A 21,413-nucleotide genomic window follows, 5' to 3' on the forward strand; every position below is an offset into this window, starting at 1 on the left:
AATCCATTTGGATTTTGGAATATGGTCATATATTGTTTGGTAAAAATGTACTAAACCTGGTCCTGGAAAATTAAGTGGAAATATAGGTTTAAACTACAGGAACTTCAAAATAGCTTCTCAATAATTCCTTCTCATCAATCATTCCAATTCTTAGATTTTAAAACATGTTGATATATCACATTTCCATCAAGAGGAACATACATATGGATTTTTGGAGAGGGGAGCAGAGCGGAAGAGAAAACTTTTAACTTTTAATAGTCTTTCAAATTGACCTAAAAGTGACCCAGATAATATAAGCCACTTTTTACCCTCATTCTCCAATAGAGCTTCATTTTTAATTATGCCAGTTTGATACAGGTGGAAGGATTACGCGTTAACAGACATCCTTCTTCTTTGAGTGTGTGTTTTCCATGGTTATGTAAATTATGGAGGTGCTAAACATACACTTAGAGAGCTTTGTATTTTTTTAACTTTTTTTTTTTTTTTTTTTTTTAAAATAGTGATGGCGTTTCGCCATGTTGCCCAGGCTGGTCTCAAACTCCTGAGTTCAAGTGATCCGCCTTGCTTGGCCTCTCAAAGTGCTGGGATTACAGGTATCTACCACTGTGCCCAGCTATAGAGCTTTGTTTATTTATTTATTTATTTATTTATTTATGAGACAGGGTCTCAGTCTGTCTCCAAAGCTGGAGTACAGTGGCATGATCTCGGCTCACTGCAACCTCCGCCTCCTGGGTTGAAGCAGTTCTCCTGCCTCAGCTTCCTGAGTAACTGGGACTACAGGCACATGTCACCATGCCTGGCTAATTTTTTTTTTTTTAATAGAGACCTGTTTTTACCACGTTGGCCAGGCTGGTCTGGAACTCCTGAGCTCAAGCAATCTACCTGCCTCTGCCTCCCAAAGTGCTGGGATTACAGGTGTGTGCCACCATGCCCGGCTATAGAGCTTTTTAATGTGCCAAGTTCTGTGTTCAGTGTTTCCGTAATCCTCATCTGACTTAATTCTCCAAGTCCTTGCCTAAGGTACTGTTGTCCTCACCGTCCTATGGGGAGACAGGTCACTTTCCCAAGTCTGGGCAGCCAGCAGCAGGGCTGAGAGCCCCACTCAGACCCTGTGATTTTATTTTTCATGTTCTTGTATCTGGCACCGAATGTCAGGGCCTTCTTGGCCTCTAGGAAAGACACAGGATGGCACTTTTGAGAGGAGTGTGAAATACATGAAGGCAGGACTTGCACACACCTGGACATGAACTAGAGGTGAGGCGGGAAAGACAGGAAGTAGATCAGTGTTGCCCAGACCCTACCTTTTCCACCTAGGGTGTGGACCGTCCTTCAGAGTATAGCCTCCAAGTTGGAATCCGTGTATACCACTGATGGTGTTTCCTGGGATGGTGATATTTATGAAGTGCAAAGGCCTGGCCACAGAGAGCTTGAGGACCATCGTGTGAGACAGTGAAACCTTCAAAGGCAAGGGCTCTGTTTCATGAGTTTTCTCTCTCCAGCAGCTGTCTCAGTGGGCCTGTTTGAGCTGACCTGTCCCCTCAGTATCAGCAACTGGCAACAGTGGGCTTTTCTTAAATACAGCAAATATTAAGTGTCATCTCGGCCGGGGGCGGTGGGTCACGCCTGTAATCCCAGCACTTTGGGAGGCTGAGACGGGTGGATCATGAGGTCAGGAGATCGAGACCATCATGGCTAACATGGTGAAACCCCGTCTCTACTAAAAATACAAAAAAAAAAAAAAAAAAAATTAGCCGGGCGTGGTGGCGGGCACCTGTAGTCCCAGCTACTCGGGAGGCTGAGGCAGGAGAATGGTGTGAACCCGGGAGGTGAAGCTTGCAGTGAGCCGAGATCGTGCCACTGCACTCCAGCCTGGGCAACAGAGCGAGACTCCGTCTCAAAAAAAAAAAAAAAAAAAAAAAGAGTCATCTCTGGGCATTTTAGTTTATTCATCCATTTGTTCATTTATTCCACAGGGATTTATTGTGCATTTACTATGTACTAACTGTTGGGGAAACAGCAATGAAGGGAGATGAAGTGTCTTTGTTCTAGTGTAGCCATGTAGTCAATGAATGAATGAGAGAGCAATATGCAGGAGAGAAGTGCGGTATGGCCCATTATACCAGGTAAAGTGATAGAGAAGGGCTGGCGATGAGAGCAGCCTAATTTCAGGAAAGTCTTTAAGGAATCTGAAGGCCGAGTTGCCAGGGCCAGCCGCATGATACTGGAGAGTGGGAGGTCCAGGCGGGGGGAATGCTGGCGTAGCACAACTGAAAAATACAAAGGTAGAATATGAAGTGTAATGACATGGTTGAGATTGAAATCTGATGTGGATGGAGAGGTTTTGCAGTCTTTCAGCCCAAGGTTTGAAAAAGAAATGGAATTTCTAAGTGGAGTGGGCAGCCACAGGAGAGTTTTAGACAGGACAGTGGCCTTGCTGGATTTGCTGCCCATTGACTTGGGTTCAAAGTCATGTCCATGCTGCTATTACAGATGCCTCCCAGAACAGTTTATACAATCATCAACATATATTCATGGAGTATCTTCTGTCTGCTAGACACAGAATTGGGTATTGGGCTTTAAAGATGGATAAAAGGCAGTGCCTGGTCTTGAGAGGCTGCTACCTGGATGGTGTGTTTGCCATCCTCAGTAATGTGTATCCCTTACAGATGGTGCCTAATGACGCTACAATTACTGGGATGCTTTTTATAATTTTCTTCTTGTGCATTGCTTTTGATTTTTGGTTCGCTCTTTGGCATTAGCTCACCAGTGGCAAATGTGTATCCTTTAAGGGTGGACTTAATTTTTTGAGAAATGGGCAAAAGTTGTTTCAACTCTAGTCTCATGAATAAAGCAGGAGATTTATTGTTGACAAAAGTGGCAAATAAAGAGGGCTGATGTTTGTATATGGCTCCTGAAATGGCTTAGAATGCCATTTTACCAGGTTGTCAAATTATTCAATGATCAGATATCAAATTATTAAAAATTATCAAAAGGAAGTTCCCTGAAACACAGAAGTGTTTGGGCTTTGTAGGTACCCAAGTCTACTGGGAAAATCCCCATTTCTGGGTAACCCAGCCCCTTTTAATGACAACTTCAGTTCTCCAAATTCCACTTCCCCTTTTAGCCTGCCCCTCTTCCATCATCCTTCATCAAGGTGACATAGGTCTGGCAATCTTTTGGGTATAGACTTGTGGATGTTGTTTTTGACATTTGTACATGCTTTTGCTCAAGTTCAAGGCCCAAGTTGACCCAGTTCATATATATACACTACATATATACAATATATATAGTATATATATACTATATATACACACATATATACTATATATACACATATATACATATATATGTATATATATGTACTGGTATTATATATATACTAAATATATATATACACTAAATATATAATACCAGTACATATATATACATATATATATATATAACCCCACCCAGATAGGATATTCATGGTTAGACCATAAAGTCTACATAACTGGACATTTTAAATCTATCTATATATAAAAATATATATACTATATATATTATATATTTATATATATTATATATGTATTATATAATAGACAGATATACACACACACACCACAGGTCTGAAGCTTTTAAGAATACACATTACTTTCATCCCATGATACAAAAATGCATTTGAGGTGGTCGTCATTTTACTTGGGCCAGGGTCTTCCGAGACTTGGGACAATAATACATTTTTTTCTATCTTAAGTAAACGTATGCAGATTCTTAAAGCATGAATGCATGTATTACACACGTTATAAATTTGAGTAATAGAAATGTTTGTGTGTATACATAGACAGCATAAGGAGTATATATTGTGTATAAAATAACCTCTGTGGTATTTATTTACCCTGATTTTTTGATTTACGAGTCGTCATTGCTCACTATAGAAGAAGAAAAATAAATACGCAGAACACTGTAGATTTTTAATGGGGTTACTTCCCATCTTAGCTCAGTGTTTCTCTACCAAAGCTGACCTTGAAATTGCTTTTTAAATACAAGTCAAAATATGCAAATTCCGGAATCAGGAGGAGTATCCGCTGTTAGGAGTTCTTTCGAATTCACATTTTTACATCATTTCCATCAACATCCTGTGTTCCATCTGCTTCTTAATCCATTAGTATCTGAGTGGGGGGATATGGGTTTTCTCAAATGCGCTAATCTCCACTGAGGTTAAAATACCCTAAACGTTCACATATGTTTTTCTTTCTTTTCTTTCTTTTTCTTTTTTTACATTAACTTTTCTTTTCCTTTTGAATGACCACAAAGCATATCTTACCCAGAGGGTTTACTTTTCTTTCGTTTTCAGTATTCATGACATCAAGGCCCTGTGTGTTATCTTATTGTCTCCTTATCCTGGTCCTTAGAGTCTTTCAAGAGAAGAAGTTGATCCTGGTGTAATGTACAGCTTCATTCTAATGAGTCGTATCAGTCATGTATTTTCAGTCACTCTTCATGTCTGTGCTGTCCATTTGCTTGGATCCCAAGGAATTTTCTTCTGCCCCCTCTACTCATATTTCATAAGGGTCTTCTGGAGCCTGCGTGGCGTTGGGATGTATATATCACTTCTCTCTTGTTATGACCAGAAAGACTCACAACCATGAATGTCACTGAAGTTTATGATTGGTCCCCGATTGCCTCACATCTTGCACAGAATCCTCTTCTAGAAACATTCTTGCAGTTAGATAAACAAGCAGATATACTGAACTGGTGCATGAATGAATAGGAAATAGCCCAGTTGCAAAGGATAAATCTATCATGTGGTGGAGAGCATGTTCAGGCAGATCATTTGGTTCTGCGGTCGCTTGGAGGATTGGGCCCGTCCTATAATTAATGCCACTAGCAGTAAAAGGACATTAGGGACGTCGTGCATGTTGATTATTTCTTCATTTTGTTTATCCAAGTTTCCCCGCCTTGGAAGCTCCGTGGCCATTGCCAAAGAAAGCCCTGGAGACAGAGCGTTAGCTGTTACCCCTCGTAAGCGCATCATTACCTTCCTCCAAACAAAGTCTTTTTTTTTTTTTTTTTTTTTTTTTTTTTTTGTCAATAGAGGATGAAAACATTATTGGATTCAGGAGTTCATAGTAGTCCTATATGAAGCTGGGGACAGGGGGGATAGATTTATGAAATGGACCATTTCAAATGGCATTATCTTCCCACAGTGAGGTACACCTTTCATAAATCATGGGAGAGTGCTCAGAAAATAGAGCATTTGTTATTCCTGCAATACATTGTATTTGCATCCCCCCACTCATAGGAAAGAAGAAATTCTCAGGTTTCCTTTCCCGGGTTTGAAAAGGCAATTAATCCCCTTACAGTGAAATTATATTTGTTTAAAAAAAGAGGTATCGTTACCAAATAAAAAAAGTACTTCGTATCAGTCAAGGATGGTACTTTTACTACTTATTTTTTTTTTTTTTAATCGTGGTGATTCTTTTTGCCCACTTATTTAGGCCTTACTTTAATTACGGCACTGATTAACTTCTTTGCTTTTATTTTTTACTGTAAACATTGTGCTGTACTCCATAGGAAAATGTAGATGAATGTGGGTCACTGGGAAATAAAGTGTGTGGGAGCATTGGCGAGCATTTCTTTCCCTCTTTCTATCTCTCCTGGTTTAGCTGCTGGTGGGTAATTAACTCTTTAATATGCCCAAGTTCAAATCAGGTATGATAGTGATTATAACACGGAAGCTCCCTCCTTTTCTAGTAGCTTGGATGTGATTTGTATGGAGAAGCAGAGTGGGTGCTTCTTTGTGTGCGCTTGACATAGTTGAAGAATTTGGTAATAGTCAATTCCCTTTAAAGTAGTAGGTTCTTAAATAATTCTAGTTGTTTTTCACACTGCCAACCCATCTTGAAGAATTACTCTTCAGTTATAAGGGGTTAAAATCATCAGGTTGATTGAAAAGTCAAGAACCTCCAGCGCAGCCTACCCCTTGCATATTTGATACTCTCTTTTACACTCTGGGGAGCAGTTTTGAGGACACACTGTAAAAATGTATGACAGCAGTTTGAAAATAAGTCTATTGCCCCAAATAATCATAAGAAGAAGACAGAAGAAAAACTGACCCCTGTAGCTCTCTGGGCAGTGGGATGAGGGAAAAGCAAGGAATGAATAAAAACCCACCAGAATACATTCTTTCACCCAATTAAGGAGAAAGCTGCATTTTAAAGGTAGCTTCATCTCAGAATGCTTGAGACATGCTTTTCACACATGTGTCATGAGGAGAAAACAGAATGGAATGAGCACTAATGAGGACCTTGAACTTAACTAACTGAACTTGATGGTCATCGCAAGACATAGGGGAGACATATTTTGAGACATCATTGTGCAGGCAAACATAAGCAAGAAATTGAGAAATCTTTTCATGCACTTCTCTCTGGTTTCCCGGAAGGGATGAATTCCAAATCCCGTGGCTAAGGTCCCAAGTCAAGAGATGTTCTGTGGTTCTTTGCTGTCTGCCCATCCCCTCCTCTCTTTCAAGGAAATAAGATATTCATTTGTAAGTATATAATGGAGCAGTCTTGGATTTGCATCAGATCAACTTTGGATGAAAGCCTGCCTTTCTGCCTTTATTTTTCCTTATCTTTCCTGCTTCTGCTTCCTGTTTTGTTAAATAAGGGGAATGACAGCAAGTATTTCAAATTCCTATAAAGTTTTAACTAGATAGCGAATCAAGGTGGCAACACATGGTAGGTTCTTAAATAATGGTTGCCATTTGAGTGCTTTCTATATGATGTGCATTTCATTTTGCACTTTACAAATAACCTCCTTTCCTCTTTAATCTTCAAAAAGATCCTGGGAAGCAGGCATTATTGTGCCCTTTTCCTGGATAAGGCACACTAAACAAGTAAAAAGCAACCCAGGATCCAAATCCTTATCTCTTTGGCATTCAAGATTACCTTCTTACTCACTACCTGTTCATCTCCTTCGACTGCAAGTCCACTCCCCCAGGCCAGATAACCTCTCCAGACCTGGAGAACTCCTAGCAGGAGAAATAGGGAGGACCCAGGCATATAAACTTGCAGAGCAGCTGAGTTATCAGATCTTCTAAACCATGTGGTTATCCAGCTTTATCAGAGAAGCCTTGCTCTTGCAGTTTCTGACACATCATCGTTGATCAATCCTGGGAAATAAACAAAATAGAGGGCAAAGGCTCCACTCCGTGTGGCCCCGTGAATGGCATGGACGCAGCTGAAAAAATCCATGAAGGCTGTGGGACAATGGAAAAGTAGCGGGGTGTGCGATTGCAGGGCTGGAACCAGCAGTTAAAGGCAGCCCTGCCAAGACCATTAAACTTCCTGCAGCTCTTTCCGGATCCCACAATTTGAAGGGAAAATATTTCTCACCGCACATTACTACTTGGTGGACTAAATGGCTCCCCAATGTCCAGAAAGAGCACAGCTTCTGAAAGTGTGGTATGTGGGTCCCTGAGATGCAACAGCAGCCACAGGGAACCTACCATTCCTGCTACCTAAGGCCTCCATTGCCTGATTATCTGTTGTCAAAAGGGTTCATTTTCAGGTCCTTCACCAGATATTTTAGAAGCTCATCAAGGAAAGGACGTTTGAAGAAAAACAAAAACACAAAATCAAGGACTTACTGATTTCTGAGAATTCCTCCTGAGTTTGTTTGTTTGTTTGTTTTGGGTTTTTTGTTTGTTTATTTGGTTTTGCTGTGGTATTATCTGAGCCTATGATGAGATTGTTGTTGATTGATTTTTGTCTTTCAAGACTCAGCACAACGCATCCCATCCTTCTGGATAATCTTTTCTAGCCTTCCTTTCCAGATAAAAGTTGACTCTCATAATTGTAACTCTCCCCTACTTTATCAGCATCTACATCTTTCAGCCTCTACCACTTTGAATTGGAATTATTTCTTGTCTGTTTTATCTACCATGCTGTGAACTCCTTGAAGACAGGAGCTGTCTTATCTTCAAGGAACTCAAGACACGTTTGTGGCATCATTTCAATGGAGTCCAGTTATAAACAGGTGATGGGGGCAAATATCACAATATGATACCCTGAACATCTTCTCTGACAAAAACTGGTGGTCAAGATACAACAACATCTGTATTTGATTTGTCTTGCTGTGTCACATCAAGCTGTGGCCTTGAGTTTCGTACACATCTATGTAAGCACGCTGAATTGAGTGACTCTTTCCCAACGATCATATTGGGATCTTTGGAATGAACGGCGGGTCACCCATCAAGTTGCTTTTGTGGAGATTCAAGCACCTGGGGAATGCAAGTCACAATGTCCTGCAAAAGCCAACTTGAGGCCTCCTAGGACTGCACTGCTGCTTGTGACACTGACCCTTAGCCCCTATAAGTAAGTGAGCACGGCCCTCTAAGTGAAAGTGGAGAGGTTCCTTGACATTCCCACATAGCTGCTTCCCTGGTAATTCACCTGGGTCCAGAACACAGGAGGGAGATTCTGATTGAAAAACTTTTCCTGAAGGCCAGGCGCAGTGGCTCACATGTGTAATCCCAGCACTTTCAGAGGCCGAGGCAGGGAGATCACTTGAGGTCAGGAGTTTGAGACCAGCCTGAGCAACATGGTGAAACTCCATCTCTACAAAAAAATACAGAACATTAGCTGGGCATGGTGGTGTGCATCTGTAATCCCAGGTACTTGGAAGGCTGAGGTAGGGGGATTGCTAGAACCCGGGATATCAAGGCTACAGTGAGCTGAGATTGCACCACTGCAGTCCACCCTGGGTGACAGAGTGAGACCCTGTGTCAAAAAAAGAAACAGAAAAGGAAAGAAAAAGCTTTGCCTGTATATCTGGAACAAATGAAAACCAAATAATAATGGCACCAGTTCTTTCAGTTTCCTTGGAATATCAAGCACGATTTGAGTTGAGCAATTTGATGCTGTGTCATTTGGTTGATTTTCTTAAACATATAATCTCAAACTTTACAATAATAAGGTTACTTGTCTTTCTAATTGTGAAATCCACCCTTAGTTTTAATGCATCTAAAGTCTCCATATCAAAAAGATCAAATTCAGGTTTGAAAGTCTATACTGTAACTAAAAAAGTTTTGGGGTTTGTTTTGTTTTGAGCAATTTTTGTAATTCTCTTGTTACTGTTTATATACCCTCTGCCACTTCTGCCAAAATATTCTGGCCTTTTAGTCTTATGATTTTTTTCTCTCTTTTTGTTTGTTGGCTTATGTTGTCCGCTCGATCTGACTATTGGTTTTATTTCTAAGGATTTTTTTTAAGTTGGCATCTTTTTTTCTTTGACTTTCCTTGTATGCCTCCCTTTCTCCCCTGCATTGTCTTGCTTCATTCATTGCTTTCCAGGTTCCTGAAAATTCTTTTTCTTTAGGGCTCATTTGGTATGTGTATTATGTTCTTGGTAGACAGAAGCTGTCTTTAGTTCGTATGGGTTGAGCACGGAGGGAACTTCATCTCATAGTCGCTGGACACGGAGCCAGTCCTGGCTCTTACTTTAACTGCCCTTGTGACCTTGAACATATCATTTCATCTCACCACGTAGTCATTTTCTCATCTGTCTCTTCAGGCTAATAATCACCTGTCCTGCCTTCCTCACAGGCTTGTCTGGCGACCCAAAAGAGCCTCTGAGCTGCACAGCGCTTCGCAATGAAGCTGTGCTCTAGAAACATTCCACGATCTACTGGAGTTTCTTAACTAAGGTGGTTGGTTCAGGAAATTCTTCCAATCAATTTTACTTTTACTCCCCCTGTAAGAATGCCAAGACACCTCTGCCTGTTTTCTCTTTCTGTATTTGGTTTTTCTTTTGTTTTTGTTTTTTTTTGGACTGAGTCTTGCTCTGTCGTCCAGGCTGGAGTGCAGTGAGCGATCTCGGCTCACTGCAGCCTCCACCTCCCGGGCTCCAGCGATTCTCCTGCCTCAGTCTCCCAAGTAGCTGGAATTACAGGGATGTGCCACCACGCCCAGCTAATTTTTTGTATTTTTAGCAGAGATGGGGTTTCACCATGTTGGCCGGGCTGGTCTCAAACTCCTGACCTCAGGTGATCTGCCCACCTCGGCCTCCCAGAGTGTTGGGATTACAGGCGTGAGCCACCGCACCTTGCCTCTTTCTGTTTTGAAGAAATAGTCAAGAAGTTTCTAGATGCACGCAAAATGACCAAATCAGTCTTTGTGCTTATTTACACGATGAAGAAATGTCAGCATTCACTCTGGAAGACAGAGTTTCTCTGTGTCTTCATCCTAGGGCACAGGAGAGAGGCAGTGATGACGTGATTCCATTCTGCAGACACGTTGCAGGCCTGGAAAACTGTGTGGTGCCTTTGTTTTTCAGAGCATCGAGAGTCACGCGGGCCATATGGATGCAGTGGTCCACAGAATTGGCAGTGAGCCCCAGAGGAGCTCAGTGCAAGACAAGATTCTGGCCTAAGAACTGCAGTAGCAAGGACAAGAGGGCGCCACGGTGTAAGAAGGGCCGTGGCAAGGACAAGAGAGCATCACACAATGACCTTTTCAGAGTCAGTAGGATAGTTTCCCTTCCTGGAAGAATGAGGTGAAATAAAGCTTTAGGAGTCGGTACTGCACGCAGGCATTAAATGGATTGTGAAGAGGGACTTGCTTCCCCCTCACTCCTGTCTCTGCCTCCATAAAGGAGTAAGTTAAAAAAGAAAGTTTCTTTTTAAAAAAATGTCTTACTGCTCAATAAATCCCTGTAGGGGGGAGGGGGGAAGGGCGGGGGAGGGGGGGGAAAGGAATGCACATTAGTCTTCCATTAAAAATAGATCAAAAAAGTACCCAAAAGAAAAAACCCCACAACAATGAAATAAATTAGGATAATCCAACTAGAGGCCTGCAAATGAGTTTGCTAAATGTTATATTTTCTCAAGCCACTTAGATTTTTAACTTCCTGTTTCTGCCTGAAGCAATAAAGGCAGGAACGCTGTCATTAGCTTCAAACGCCATTTTTTTAAGCCCCTAGCTGCATTTGTTATTTTTCTCTTCCCCCCTTAGCTGTATCCCTGCATTTATTACAGCACAGGTGCATCTTGCTCTTGAGTGCTAACTGAGATGAAAGGAATGAGGAAACGCTCTCTTCTACTTGCAGAGGAGTGCTGGCAAATTCAGTGAACGCAGAGTCGGCTGGGAGCCTTTCGGCTGGAAAGCACTTCCTCTGATGAGCTGTCTGTTAGGGATTTTCAGGGATGGCCCTGAAATTTTCAGGGGTGTCTGTCCACGCCACACTCTGTGGTCAGATAACCCCTGACCATAATAAGCCGGAGGATAATCACTTGCATTGTTCAATAAAGCAACTGCTTTGTCCCCTCACTTAGCCCCTTCCAAAGAGCCAAAAAGAATGTGCCACCTAGATGCTGTTTATAACCATTTTCACGTCTTGCCTCCAGGGGCTAAATTGGAAACCTAATTTTAGATCCATAAAAGCCAAAATACCTATAGGAGAAGCTCCAAAATAAAATATCCCAGGGTGGTTTTTAAGCGTCCTTCGAACAGGTTCAGGTTGATTTACCTCGCTGTGGATATTTAATTATGTCATTGAAAAAAAAACACCAGTAATTAAATCATTATTTCTTAGATGTGAGGTCCAAGGACATTCTAGAGGAAGTCAAAGGCAGAGGGAGGAAGGATGGGACAATGGAGGCCTGACGGGCTGGTGGAGAGGAAAGAACACAGCCTGTGCCGTCAGAGAGTTCAACTCCATCCGTGCAGCTGCTAGCATCTTGCCTTACTCAGCCTCTCTGAACCTTAAGTTGCTCAGAATGAGACAGATAAAAAACACCTGCCTCCGTAGTTTGTCAGGATATTTAGAAATGCAGACTTGCTCAAGATCTGGATCTCAGGTGGTAGGTTGGTCCACAGACAGTGGCACCACTAGCTATTATTTATTTATTGTCACTGTTTGGGACCCCTGTCACTGTCCCATCAAAGAACTGCCTGTCTCTCTTTTAGAAATTTCCAGAGCATCTTCCTGTTGTTGCATAGAACACTCGCACCTAACAGATCTCAGAACCTGTGTCTTTTCTGGATGGCTAGACTGAGAAATCCATTCTCTTATGAGTGAGCCAAAGGTCTGTCTCATGTGGAATTTTTGCTTTTGAGAACCTCCCATTTCCTGAAAGGCCCCAGGCCCGAAGACAGCTCTGCTGCCTCATTGATAGACGCCCATGACAGCTCTGCTTGATGCCCGCTGCCGCCTCGTCCCTCTGGATGCCTTGTGGTTCTGCTTGTCTGAAGAGCATAAACTTGGGGGTTCCCACTCGAGAAGAGGTTCCAGCGGTTCCAGCCCCTATGTCAGGGGAGCCACTTTTGGGGCCGGTGGTAGGCAGAACTTTGGCCCCTGACACCTCCTCTCCTGCCATTACTCCTGTGGTGGTGTTATGTAACATGACAAAAGGGACCTTGCAGATGTACTTAAGGTAACTAATCAGCTGACTTTAGAACAGGAAGGTTATCGGTGCGGACCAGAGTTATCACAGGAGCCCTTCAAATCAGAAGGGGTAGGTGGACAGGAGAATTGGAGAGATGTGGCAGAGGGGAGGCCGAGAGATTGCAAGCAGGGAAGGATTTCACGTACTGACACTGGCTTTGAAGATGGAGGGGGCACATGACTGGAAATATGGGCAGCCCCCAGAGGCTAAGAACTAGCTCTTTCTGACAGCCAGAAGGAAATAGGGAGCTGCCACCTGCAAGAGCATGGAAAACAGGGACCTCAGTCCTGCAACTCACGGAGCTGAATTCTGCGAATAACCTGAATAGGTTTGGGAGTAGAGTCTTTCCCGGAGCCTCCAAAGAAGAGCCCAGGCTGGCTGACACCTTGACTTTGGCCTTCTGAGACCTGAAACAGAAAACCCACCTGGGCCACTCTGTGCCTGGGACTTCCAATCCACAGCAACTGTGCAGTCATGAATAGATGCGTTGTTTTAAGGCGATGATTATTTGCTATGGTAGCAATAGAAAAACGGACACACTGTCACGAGGCCTTCCACAGGGTGGGGCTCAACCTGCCCTCAGCTTCTCTAGCATTTCCTTCTACAACCTGGACTTTTTCCTGTTGTCCCCTCCCGTGACACTCAGCTCTCTCCATTCAATAGAATTGCTTTTGTGTGATGATGAGTGTGTTCAGAGTCATACTCAGCCTAATTATTGCTTTTGACCAACCCCAACACATAATGCTGTAAGTCATGCTGTAGTACTTTTAATTTCACAGATGAACACATTTCTATTCTTTTAATCCCCCTCTCCAGGCTCGTGTTAACTCCATCTGGACAAAGCGTTGAGGTATATGTGTGGCTTCTTTTGAGCATCGTGCCACAGCTGTCCCTGATCTACCTTGTGGAGCAAATAGGACAAGTTAAAGGCTTTCCTCTTAAGGGATGAACACCTAGTTGCGTGCACCCTACATTGTCTAGCGGGAGAAATCTCTGTTGTAGAATCTGACATGTCACTCCATATCTGTGTACTTTTTTATGGCTCTCAGCCCTGCCTTCTTAAAAGTAGCAGCAGTATTTATTTATTATTTATTGTATTACAGGTAAAGGATATGCTAAGTACTTTTCATGCTTTATCTAACCTAGCTATTATACTCCTATTTGACAGATGAAAGGACTGAGGCTTGTAGACTTTCCAAGGCTGTGCAGCTCTAGGTGTAGTCTGCCATTGGAATTTGGGCGATGATACCAGAGACCAAGTTCTCAACCATGAAATACTGCACATGTCTTTGTTTTTGTATTTTGGTTCAAAAAGAGAGTATGATCTCACTTCTCCCTTCTTGATAGATTGTAGATTCCATGTCTAATCCATCCTTTTCCAATATTCCCTCCTAATCTTTCAGTTGAATTATGGTCTTTAGCTCAAATGCATGACATGATGTGTGTGCCTTTGGAACGGGGTGGTATTAGTCAGTCGATGGCTAGTTCCTCGAGGAAAAAGGAAAGGAGAAGTTGACTACTTTTCAGTGTTTGTTACAATAAAAGCATGGTGGCATGCCATTGTTCTGAGGGGAAGGGGCTTTTTTGCCTTATCAGCTCCTGATGAAAAAGATATGGGGTTGGAAAGCTAAGTTACAGCAGGTGAACTTGAATTTGCGGAAAGACAAAGCAAACCTTGGCTATTAAAGGAACACACACACACGTTTCTGGTGTTAGAAAATGGAGATTTCTAACATCATAAAAAAGATTGAACTTAAAAATGACTTCCATTAAATAGGGTAAGAATTTTGAGATGGATTCTTTTATCCTTGGGTCAGTAGTTTCTGCAAACCTCTTAGTAATGGTTTCTCTTAGACACTCACAGTGATAAAATTGGGAGTTTTCACATGAAATCTGGAATGATCTACTGGCATCATGCCTAGGACTTTGGAAAACTTGAAGGTTGGCACCTTTGGGGAAAACCTGACTTTTGCAGCAGGGGCTCTGATTGTCTCTTCTTATTATAGTGCAAGGTGTTTGGCAGAGGTGTGGCAGCTGAAGGCCCAAGGATAACATTGTCCAGATTTTCAGTTTTTGGAGCCATAAACATCCAGTTCTTTCCAGCCCCACTCAACCGCCTCTCTTAATTTCACCACCCCAGTAGCTTCATCTCAGGCCAGACGTTGTAGGTGGCAGCGATTGTAGGACAATGAGAAGAGGCCAGATGAGGACAGAATTTTTATTTTCCCTTGCCAGTAACAAACACAACCCTAATTTGCTTAGACCAAAAATAGGAATTGATTGGCAACTGGGAAGGCTAAGGGTGGATCTGGCATGGCTGGATCTAAGTGATTGAATGGCACGGTCATAATTCTATTTCTCTGCATCTCTCATCTGTACTTCCATCTCTGTAAACTTCATTTGCAGACATGGCCACCATGCACCCGTACCCTTAATGTTCAGGGAATATTGGTGGGAGAGAAAGCTCCTTCCCTATAGGTTCAGCAAGAGTCCCACGGCTGACTCTCATTGGTCCTCAGTGGGTCACATGTAAATCATTGAGCCAATCACTGTCATCCTGTCTGGACGCGGAATAAATGACACCTTAGAGCATGGAAGCAGGATCAGCTTGATCCACACCATATAGACTGTGAGGTATGAAGTAAAGAAGGCATGTTATTGCTGGAAAAGGGGGCATGGTATTAAAAAGACAAAAACAACCGGACTTCATCACGGCAGCTATACTGCTACATCAATACCCATCCCAGGAGACAGTGGCAGTCCTGATGTCAATCTTGTCTTACAGTCATTGCCAGTGGAATTGGGGACTGTGGTTCCACCTGGTACTGGGGAACCAGGTGATGGTGGTATGAGGCCTGGGCCCATGGAAGGGGTGAGAGAGAGCCACATACTTACAGTTGTGAAGGGGGCCAGCCGGGATGGCGGCTGGCAGGAGAGGTCTGCGCAGAGTAACAGGCACCAGCATGCCAAAGGCAGATAGCAACGCTCTTCAATGGATGTGGGTGAGAGGGCAGTGGAATCCAGCAGGGACCATGGTTTCCCTCCATACCATTTTTAAATTGTGGCAAAGTGATCTTTTTGAGACTCAAATCTGAGTATGCCGGTGTAATCTTCCCACCCCCAGATAAACTGCAGCAATGATTTTATACTGTTTGTAGGGTAAAGACGGATCCCTAAACATAACCTACAATCCCTCCCCCCAGTGACCTAGCCCCCGCCTACCTTCCCTGTCTCATTTCTCACTGCTATCATCGTAACCCTCTACCCTATTTCTTTTGGCTTCTTGAACTTTCCTTCCTGCAACAGGGCTTTTGCACGTGCTGATCTCTCCCCTACTTCGCCTCTACTCAGTCTTTATATTTCAACTCAGTAGTCACTTCCTCCAGGAAGCCTTCCATGACTGCATTAAATGCTCCTATAAGTTTTCATAGTTCTGTGCATTTCCTCTTGGCAGGAATGAACTGAGCTGCAGTTTTACGTTATTTTTTGTTGTTTTGTTTGTTTGTTTGTTTGTTTGAGACAAAAGTCTCGCTCTGTCCCCCAGGCTGGAGTGCAGTGGCACGATCTTAGCTCACTGCAACCTCCACCTCCCAGGTTCAAGCAATTCTACTGCCTCTGCCTCTCTAGTAGCTGGGATTACAGGCATGTACCCGCACACCTGGCTAATTTTTGTATTTTTAGTAGAGGTGGGGTTTCTGCTGTGTTGGCCAGACTGGTCTTGAACTCCTGGCCTCAACTGATCTGTCCACCTCTGCTTCCCAAAGTGCTGGAATTACAGGTGTGAGCCACCACGCCTGGCCTATTTTTATGTTCATTTATTCCTGTTTTTCCCACTTGACAGTAAGCTCCACAGGGCATGTCTTTGTTTCAATTCACCAACGTATCCCTAGTGCCCAGTAGAAAGCTTAGCCATTAACAGGTGTTTATTGAATGAGTGAGTGAATGAGTACATGAATAAATCTGCACTTTAGAGGCATGTGCCCAAGCTTCTAGAATAATTCCACAGAGAGAAACAGGAATCAAAGGGAAACCTGAAGCTGGCTCAGAAGATGGATGGGCCAGCAAAGGCTATAGCAAAACCATACAATGCTTATGACAAATCACCCATTTCTCTGATTTGTGGTTGTTGCTCCCCTGGATTTTTTTTTTTTTTTTTTTTTTTCCAGTTGTTGTTGATGGTGGTGGCGGACAATCTGGCCATATAATAACTGAATTGACTGTTCATTTCGGTCATCAATGACCACTCCTGATAATATGACCTCCTAAGTTCGAGCCCCTGGGAAGTTCAGCCTCGGTTCTGACCAGGCAGGGAAAATAACTAAGTGTTCCCCTTTGGACCTAGACTGAGCCAAAGTTTTTCCTTGGTCTATATAGGATAATAGACCTGTAAAACAAATCAATAGTGCAGGCTCAATTATAGCGGGGGTGGGGGGCATATTTAACCTACTTTAGAGAACAAACTGTTTTTAAGGGCTTTGCACACTAATTGTATGCAAATGGATGCTGCTAATTGCAAACACAAGATTCAAACCTAGTCAAATTAGAAACCTATTCATCAACAGTCCCTTTAGGACCTCTGCTCCACTCTGTGCAGTTTAAATTGCTGTTTTATGGCTACATACTGTCTTCCTAACCCCCAGTTTACTGCTGGCTTCCTTCAGAGTCATTGTCCCAAGAGACTCATTAAGGGCAGAGACTGTGTCCCCTCCACTGTTGCCTCAATACCCAGCTTAGCCCAGTGGGTACCGCACTTCAAAACAAAACCTCTTGTTGAGGTCCACCTCTGTGCCAAGCATTTCGATAGGCCATGACAGTAGAGAGTGCATGCATGAATGGATAAACTCTTTCCTGGAATGCCTGCTCTCATCACCCGGTGTCAGAGTTGAGCCAGACGTTCTGTCTCAGCTCAGATTCCACCTACCCTGAGGTTCCCAGCTGGACATGATTGATCCACTCTCCACTCTTCTGTAGCATTTTTGGGCTTTGCGTTTATTTGACACTTTTCACTTACTGCCTTATATTGTGTTTGTTTTTATTCATTCATTAATTCAGTAGTTATTTACAAATTGCTACTGAATCCAAGTCCCTGTGCAAGATGCTGCAGGGAACAAAAAGATGAAGAACACGTGGTCTTTGCTTTCATATATTACTTCTCCTCTTCCATGGCAACACATGTCAAGGCAAGGACCATATCTCACTCATTTCCTAGTCATCTTTTCTTTATTTTCCTTTTCTTTTTAACTTTTTAAGATCTCCCATAAAAATGCCTGGCAGAGTAGGCATGATTGCATATTCTTTAGATGGATGGTTGGGTGGATGTATGGTAGGGTGGATGTATGGTTGGATGATTGGATGGATGATGGATGGATGGATGGATGGATGGCTGAGTGGATAGAAGAATGGATGGGTGGATGGGTGGTTGGATGGAGGGATGGATGGTTGGATGGTTGGGTGGATGTATGGTAGGGTGGATGTATGGTTGGATGATTGGATGGATGATGGTTGAGTGAGTGAATGGATGGATGGATGGATGGATGGATGGATGGATGGATGGATGGCTGAGTGGATAGAAGGATGGATGGGTGGATGGGTGGTTGGATGGAGGGATGGATGGTTGGATGGTTGGATGGTTGGGTAATTGGATGGATGCATGGATGGTTGGGTGGATGAACAGGTAAATGGATACATGGATGAATGAGTAGTTGGATGGATGGATAAATGATGCATGGGTAGATGAATGGTGAAAGTTTTATATTTTACTGAAAATCTGCATTGATAACTTAGTGGCTTGCTAAAAATAATGGAGCTGCACAAATGCCCCATTTCCTTTATTCAGTTGCGGGGCAGCAGCAAAGCCCGAACCAGTGCCAGGGACTGGAAACAGCGACATAAATAAGAACAAATAAGATACAGAGCTGGCCTCAATGATTTTTTTTGATATAGAAGCATAGGCACATAAATAAATTCCTGTAATGGGAGTCTGGGGTGAGGGGTGGTAGGTGCTATAATAAAAATTATCTAAAGTGCTATGGGGAAGCAAAGCTACATGATCAAGTTGTTCCATTGATTTATTTATTTGTTATTATTATTTTTTTAGAGACAGGGTCTTGTTCTGTCACTCAGACTGGAGTGTGGTGGCATGACTGTAGCTCACTCCAGTCTCAAGCTGCTGGACTCAAGAGATCCTCCCGCCTCAGCTTCCTGAGTAGCTGAGAGCACAGGCCACCATGCCAGGTTAAGTTTTTAATTTTTTGTAGGGACAGGGTCTCACTATGTTGCCCAGGCGAATCTCAAACTCCTGGCTTCAGGTGATCCTCTGCATTGTCCCCCACAAAGCATTGGGAATGTGTTATTTCCCGATCAGGGAACTCTGCAGAGAGAAGGTGACAGTTGAAGACTATATTGACATTTGCCCCATAGGAAAAGGAGACTTTGCTGTTAGGGTTAGCTGGAGGAGAGACTGCAGGGGTCAGAGACCAGGGCCATATGCTAGAGCTGCAATGTGGGTGCTCAAATGATGTTCAGCACATCTTCACATACAGGCCACCACTTGTCTGGCATGCCCTAAAATAGATATTCTCCCCAGCTGCACATACAATGTCAGTGAAATCCGTTGAGAGGAGCATTGAGGAGATGAGTCAGGTGTGCCGCAACACTCAGGTCAGACTCGAGGCAAGTGAGAGCTGTGAGTTATTCAGAGTCCCAGAGAGCTTGGGCCAAAAGAGATTCTATTTTTACTGGAACATGTGAGTGTGGATCACAACTAGGATGGTGCGAAGTTCACCTCGTATAGGGACACCATGCTGCAGGGATAATAACCACACTTTTTAAACCAGCAAATTATTCATATTTGGTTTTTATGAAATCTCTTTTCACTTTATTTTTTATATTTTTTTTATTTTCTTTTTTCTTTTTATTTTTAAAATTTATTTTGGTTTTTTGTTTTGAGACAGGGTCTTGCTCTATTGCCCAGGCTGGACGGAGTGCAGTGGCCAAATCATGGCAGCCTCAACCTCCTAAAGTCAAGCAATTCTTCTGCCTCAGCTGCCCGAGTAGCTGGGACTGTGGTTGTGTATCACCACCCCTGGCTAATTTATTTTTTGTAAAGGTGAGGTCTCACTATGTTTCCCAGGCTGGTCTCTAATTCCTGGCTTCAAGTGATCCTGCCTCCCACCTCAGCTTCCCAAAGTGCTGGGATTACATGCATGAGCCACCATCCCTGGCCTTTGGCCTTCTTTTCACTTTAGGAGAGAAAAAAAGCAAACAAACCGTTTTTTAGAACAGTTTTAGTTTGAGAGCCAAAATTGAGCAGAAAGTACAGAGAGTTCCCATATACCTCCTGCAGAGCCCTGGCTCACTATCCACATCCCCACTAGAGTCTGTGTATTTGTTTAGATTTTGGGGGTTTGTTGTTTTGTGATGGAGTCTTGCTCTGTCACCCAGGCTGGAGTGCAGTGGTGCCATCTCGGCTCACTGCAGCCTTGACATCCTGGGTTCAAGTGATTCTGCTGCCTCAGCTTCCCAAGTAGCTGGGATTACAGGCACACACCACCACACCCAGCTAATTTTATATATATATGTGTGTGTGTGTGTGTGTGTGTGTGTGTGTGTATAGACATATATATAGACATATAGACACACATATATATATTTATTTATTTAGTAGAGATGGAGTTTCACCATGTTGGCCAGGCTGGTCTTAAACACCTGACCTCAAGTGATATGCCCACTTCGGCCTCCCAAAGTGCTGGGATTACAGGCGTGAGCCACCACACTAGGCCTGTATTTGTTTTAATTGATTGATCTACAATGACACATCATCATCACCTAAAGTCCGTGGGTTCATTAGGGTTCACACTTGGTGGTGTATATTCTGTGGGTTTTCACAGACGTGGAATGGTATATATCTATCATACATCATATCATATCATGTCATACCGAATAGTTTCATTGGCCTAAAATTCCTCTGTTTTCACTTTTTAATCTCTTTGTGCATGCATCAAAAATTCCTTTTGCATTTTTGAGTTTCAAAAGTGTGCCACGAACAAGAAATCTGGGATTTGCTGAGCCCAGCCTCAGACCTGTAGGGGAAACAGGGAGGGCAACAGGAGGTCACGAAGGCATGCTGTGCCCACTTTTGGAAATTGTGAAGGAGAGTGTCTCAAACATGTAGGCCTGAGAATTTCTGGGAAATAGGATGTTTTGTGAAGAAAGTTTGCTGCGGTCACTTCTGAGTAGTTGTAGTCCCTCCCAGTACGTGGGTATCTTCGGTGAGAACAAATGTCCTGGCAGCTTGAGGACTCCGTGCAGCCTTAAGGATCTCAGCCTCATAGTGTATGTTATTCACGTGCTTTATTTAATAGACTTGCCTCATGTGAAGTTTTATATCATCCTTTGTGTCTAAGCGATTTGCACTGGGAAGATAGTAAACGCTCCCGCTTTCTACGCAGGACGTTGAAAACACCACGAATGTTGCAATCAGGTATCTGCCCTTAAAGAAGCAAATTTACTGAAATGCAGGGCACACAAGTTTTCCAGCAAACCACACTGCCATCCTTTTCTGTGAGGAAATAATTATTTTGAGATACTGACATGCGTGATGACCAGATAATTATCTGAGAAAACTTAGCATCTAATGATGCTCTTTTGAGATCACAAGAAAGAATTATATGAGCTTGAGCTGAATTGTTTTTCTTTCCCCCGTCTCTTTAGTTGTAAAAACAGCCACAAATGTGAACGCTTCGGGCTTGAACTTGTCAACAGCCAGTGGCTCGTTGTAGACATAGGGATCACCTGTCTTTGGAGCTGAGACACCAGAACAGGTGTTTCTGTGGGAACTGAGAATGTCTACTGCCTAACACCTTTAATCTTGGGACTGCTTTCCGGTGAAATACCCATGATTCATAACTCAGTCACGTTACTGAGGAATGTCTCTTCGGATAGATTCTATCTCTAAAAACTTAAGTCAAGAGATTTTCAAACAGTT

The 21,413-nt window shown here is 43.0% G+C and overlaps 1 protein-coding gene across 1 annotated transcript in view; it reads left to right on the top strand.

The window, feature by feature from the left end:
- The window catches only part of WWOX (WW domain containing oxidoreductase), a 1,132,972-nt gene that overhangs the window by 858,035 nt on the left and 253,524 nt on the right, over positions 1-21,413 (top strand). The gene's annotated exons all lie outside the window — the stretch shown is intronic.

The sequence above is a fragment of the Macaca thibetana genome, chromosome 20, assembly GCF_024542745.1.
Source record: "Macaca thibetana thibetana isolate TM-01 chromosome 20, ASM2454274v1, whole genome shotgun sequence".
NCBI classification, from domain to species: domain Eukaryota; kingdom Metazoa; phylum Chordata; class Mammalia; order Primates; family Cercopithecidae; genus Macaca; species Macaca thibetana.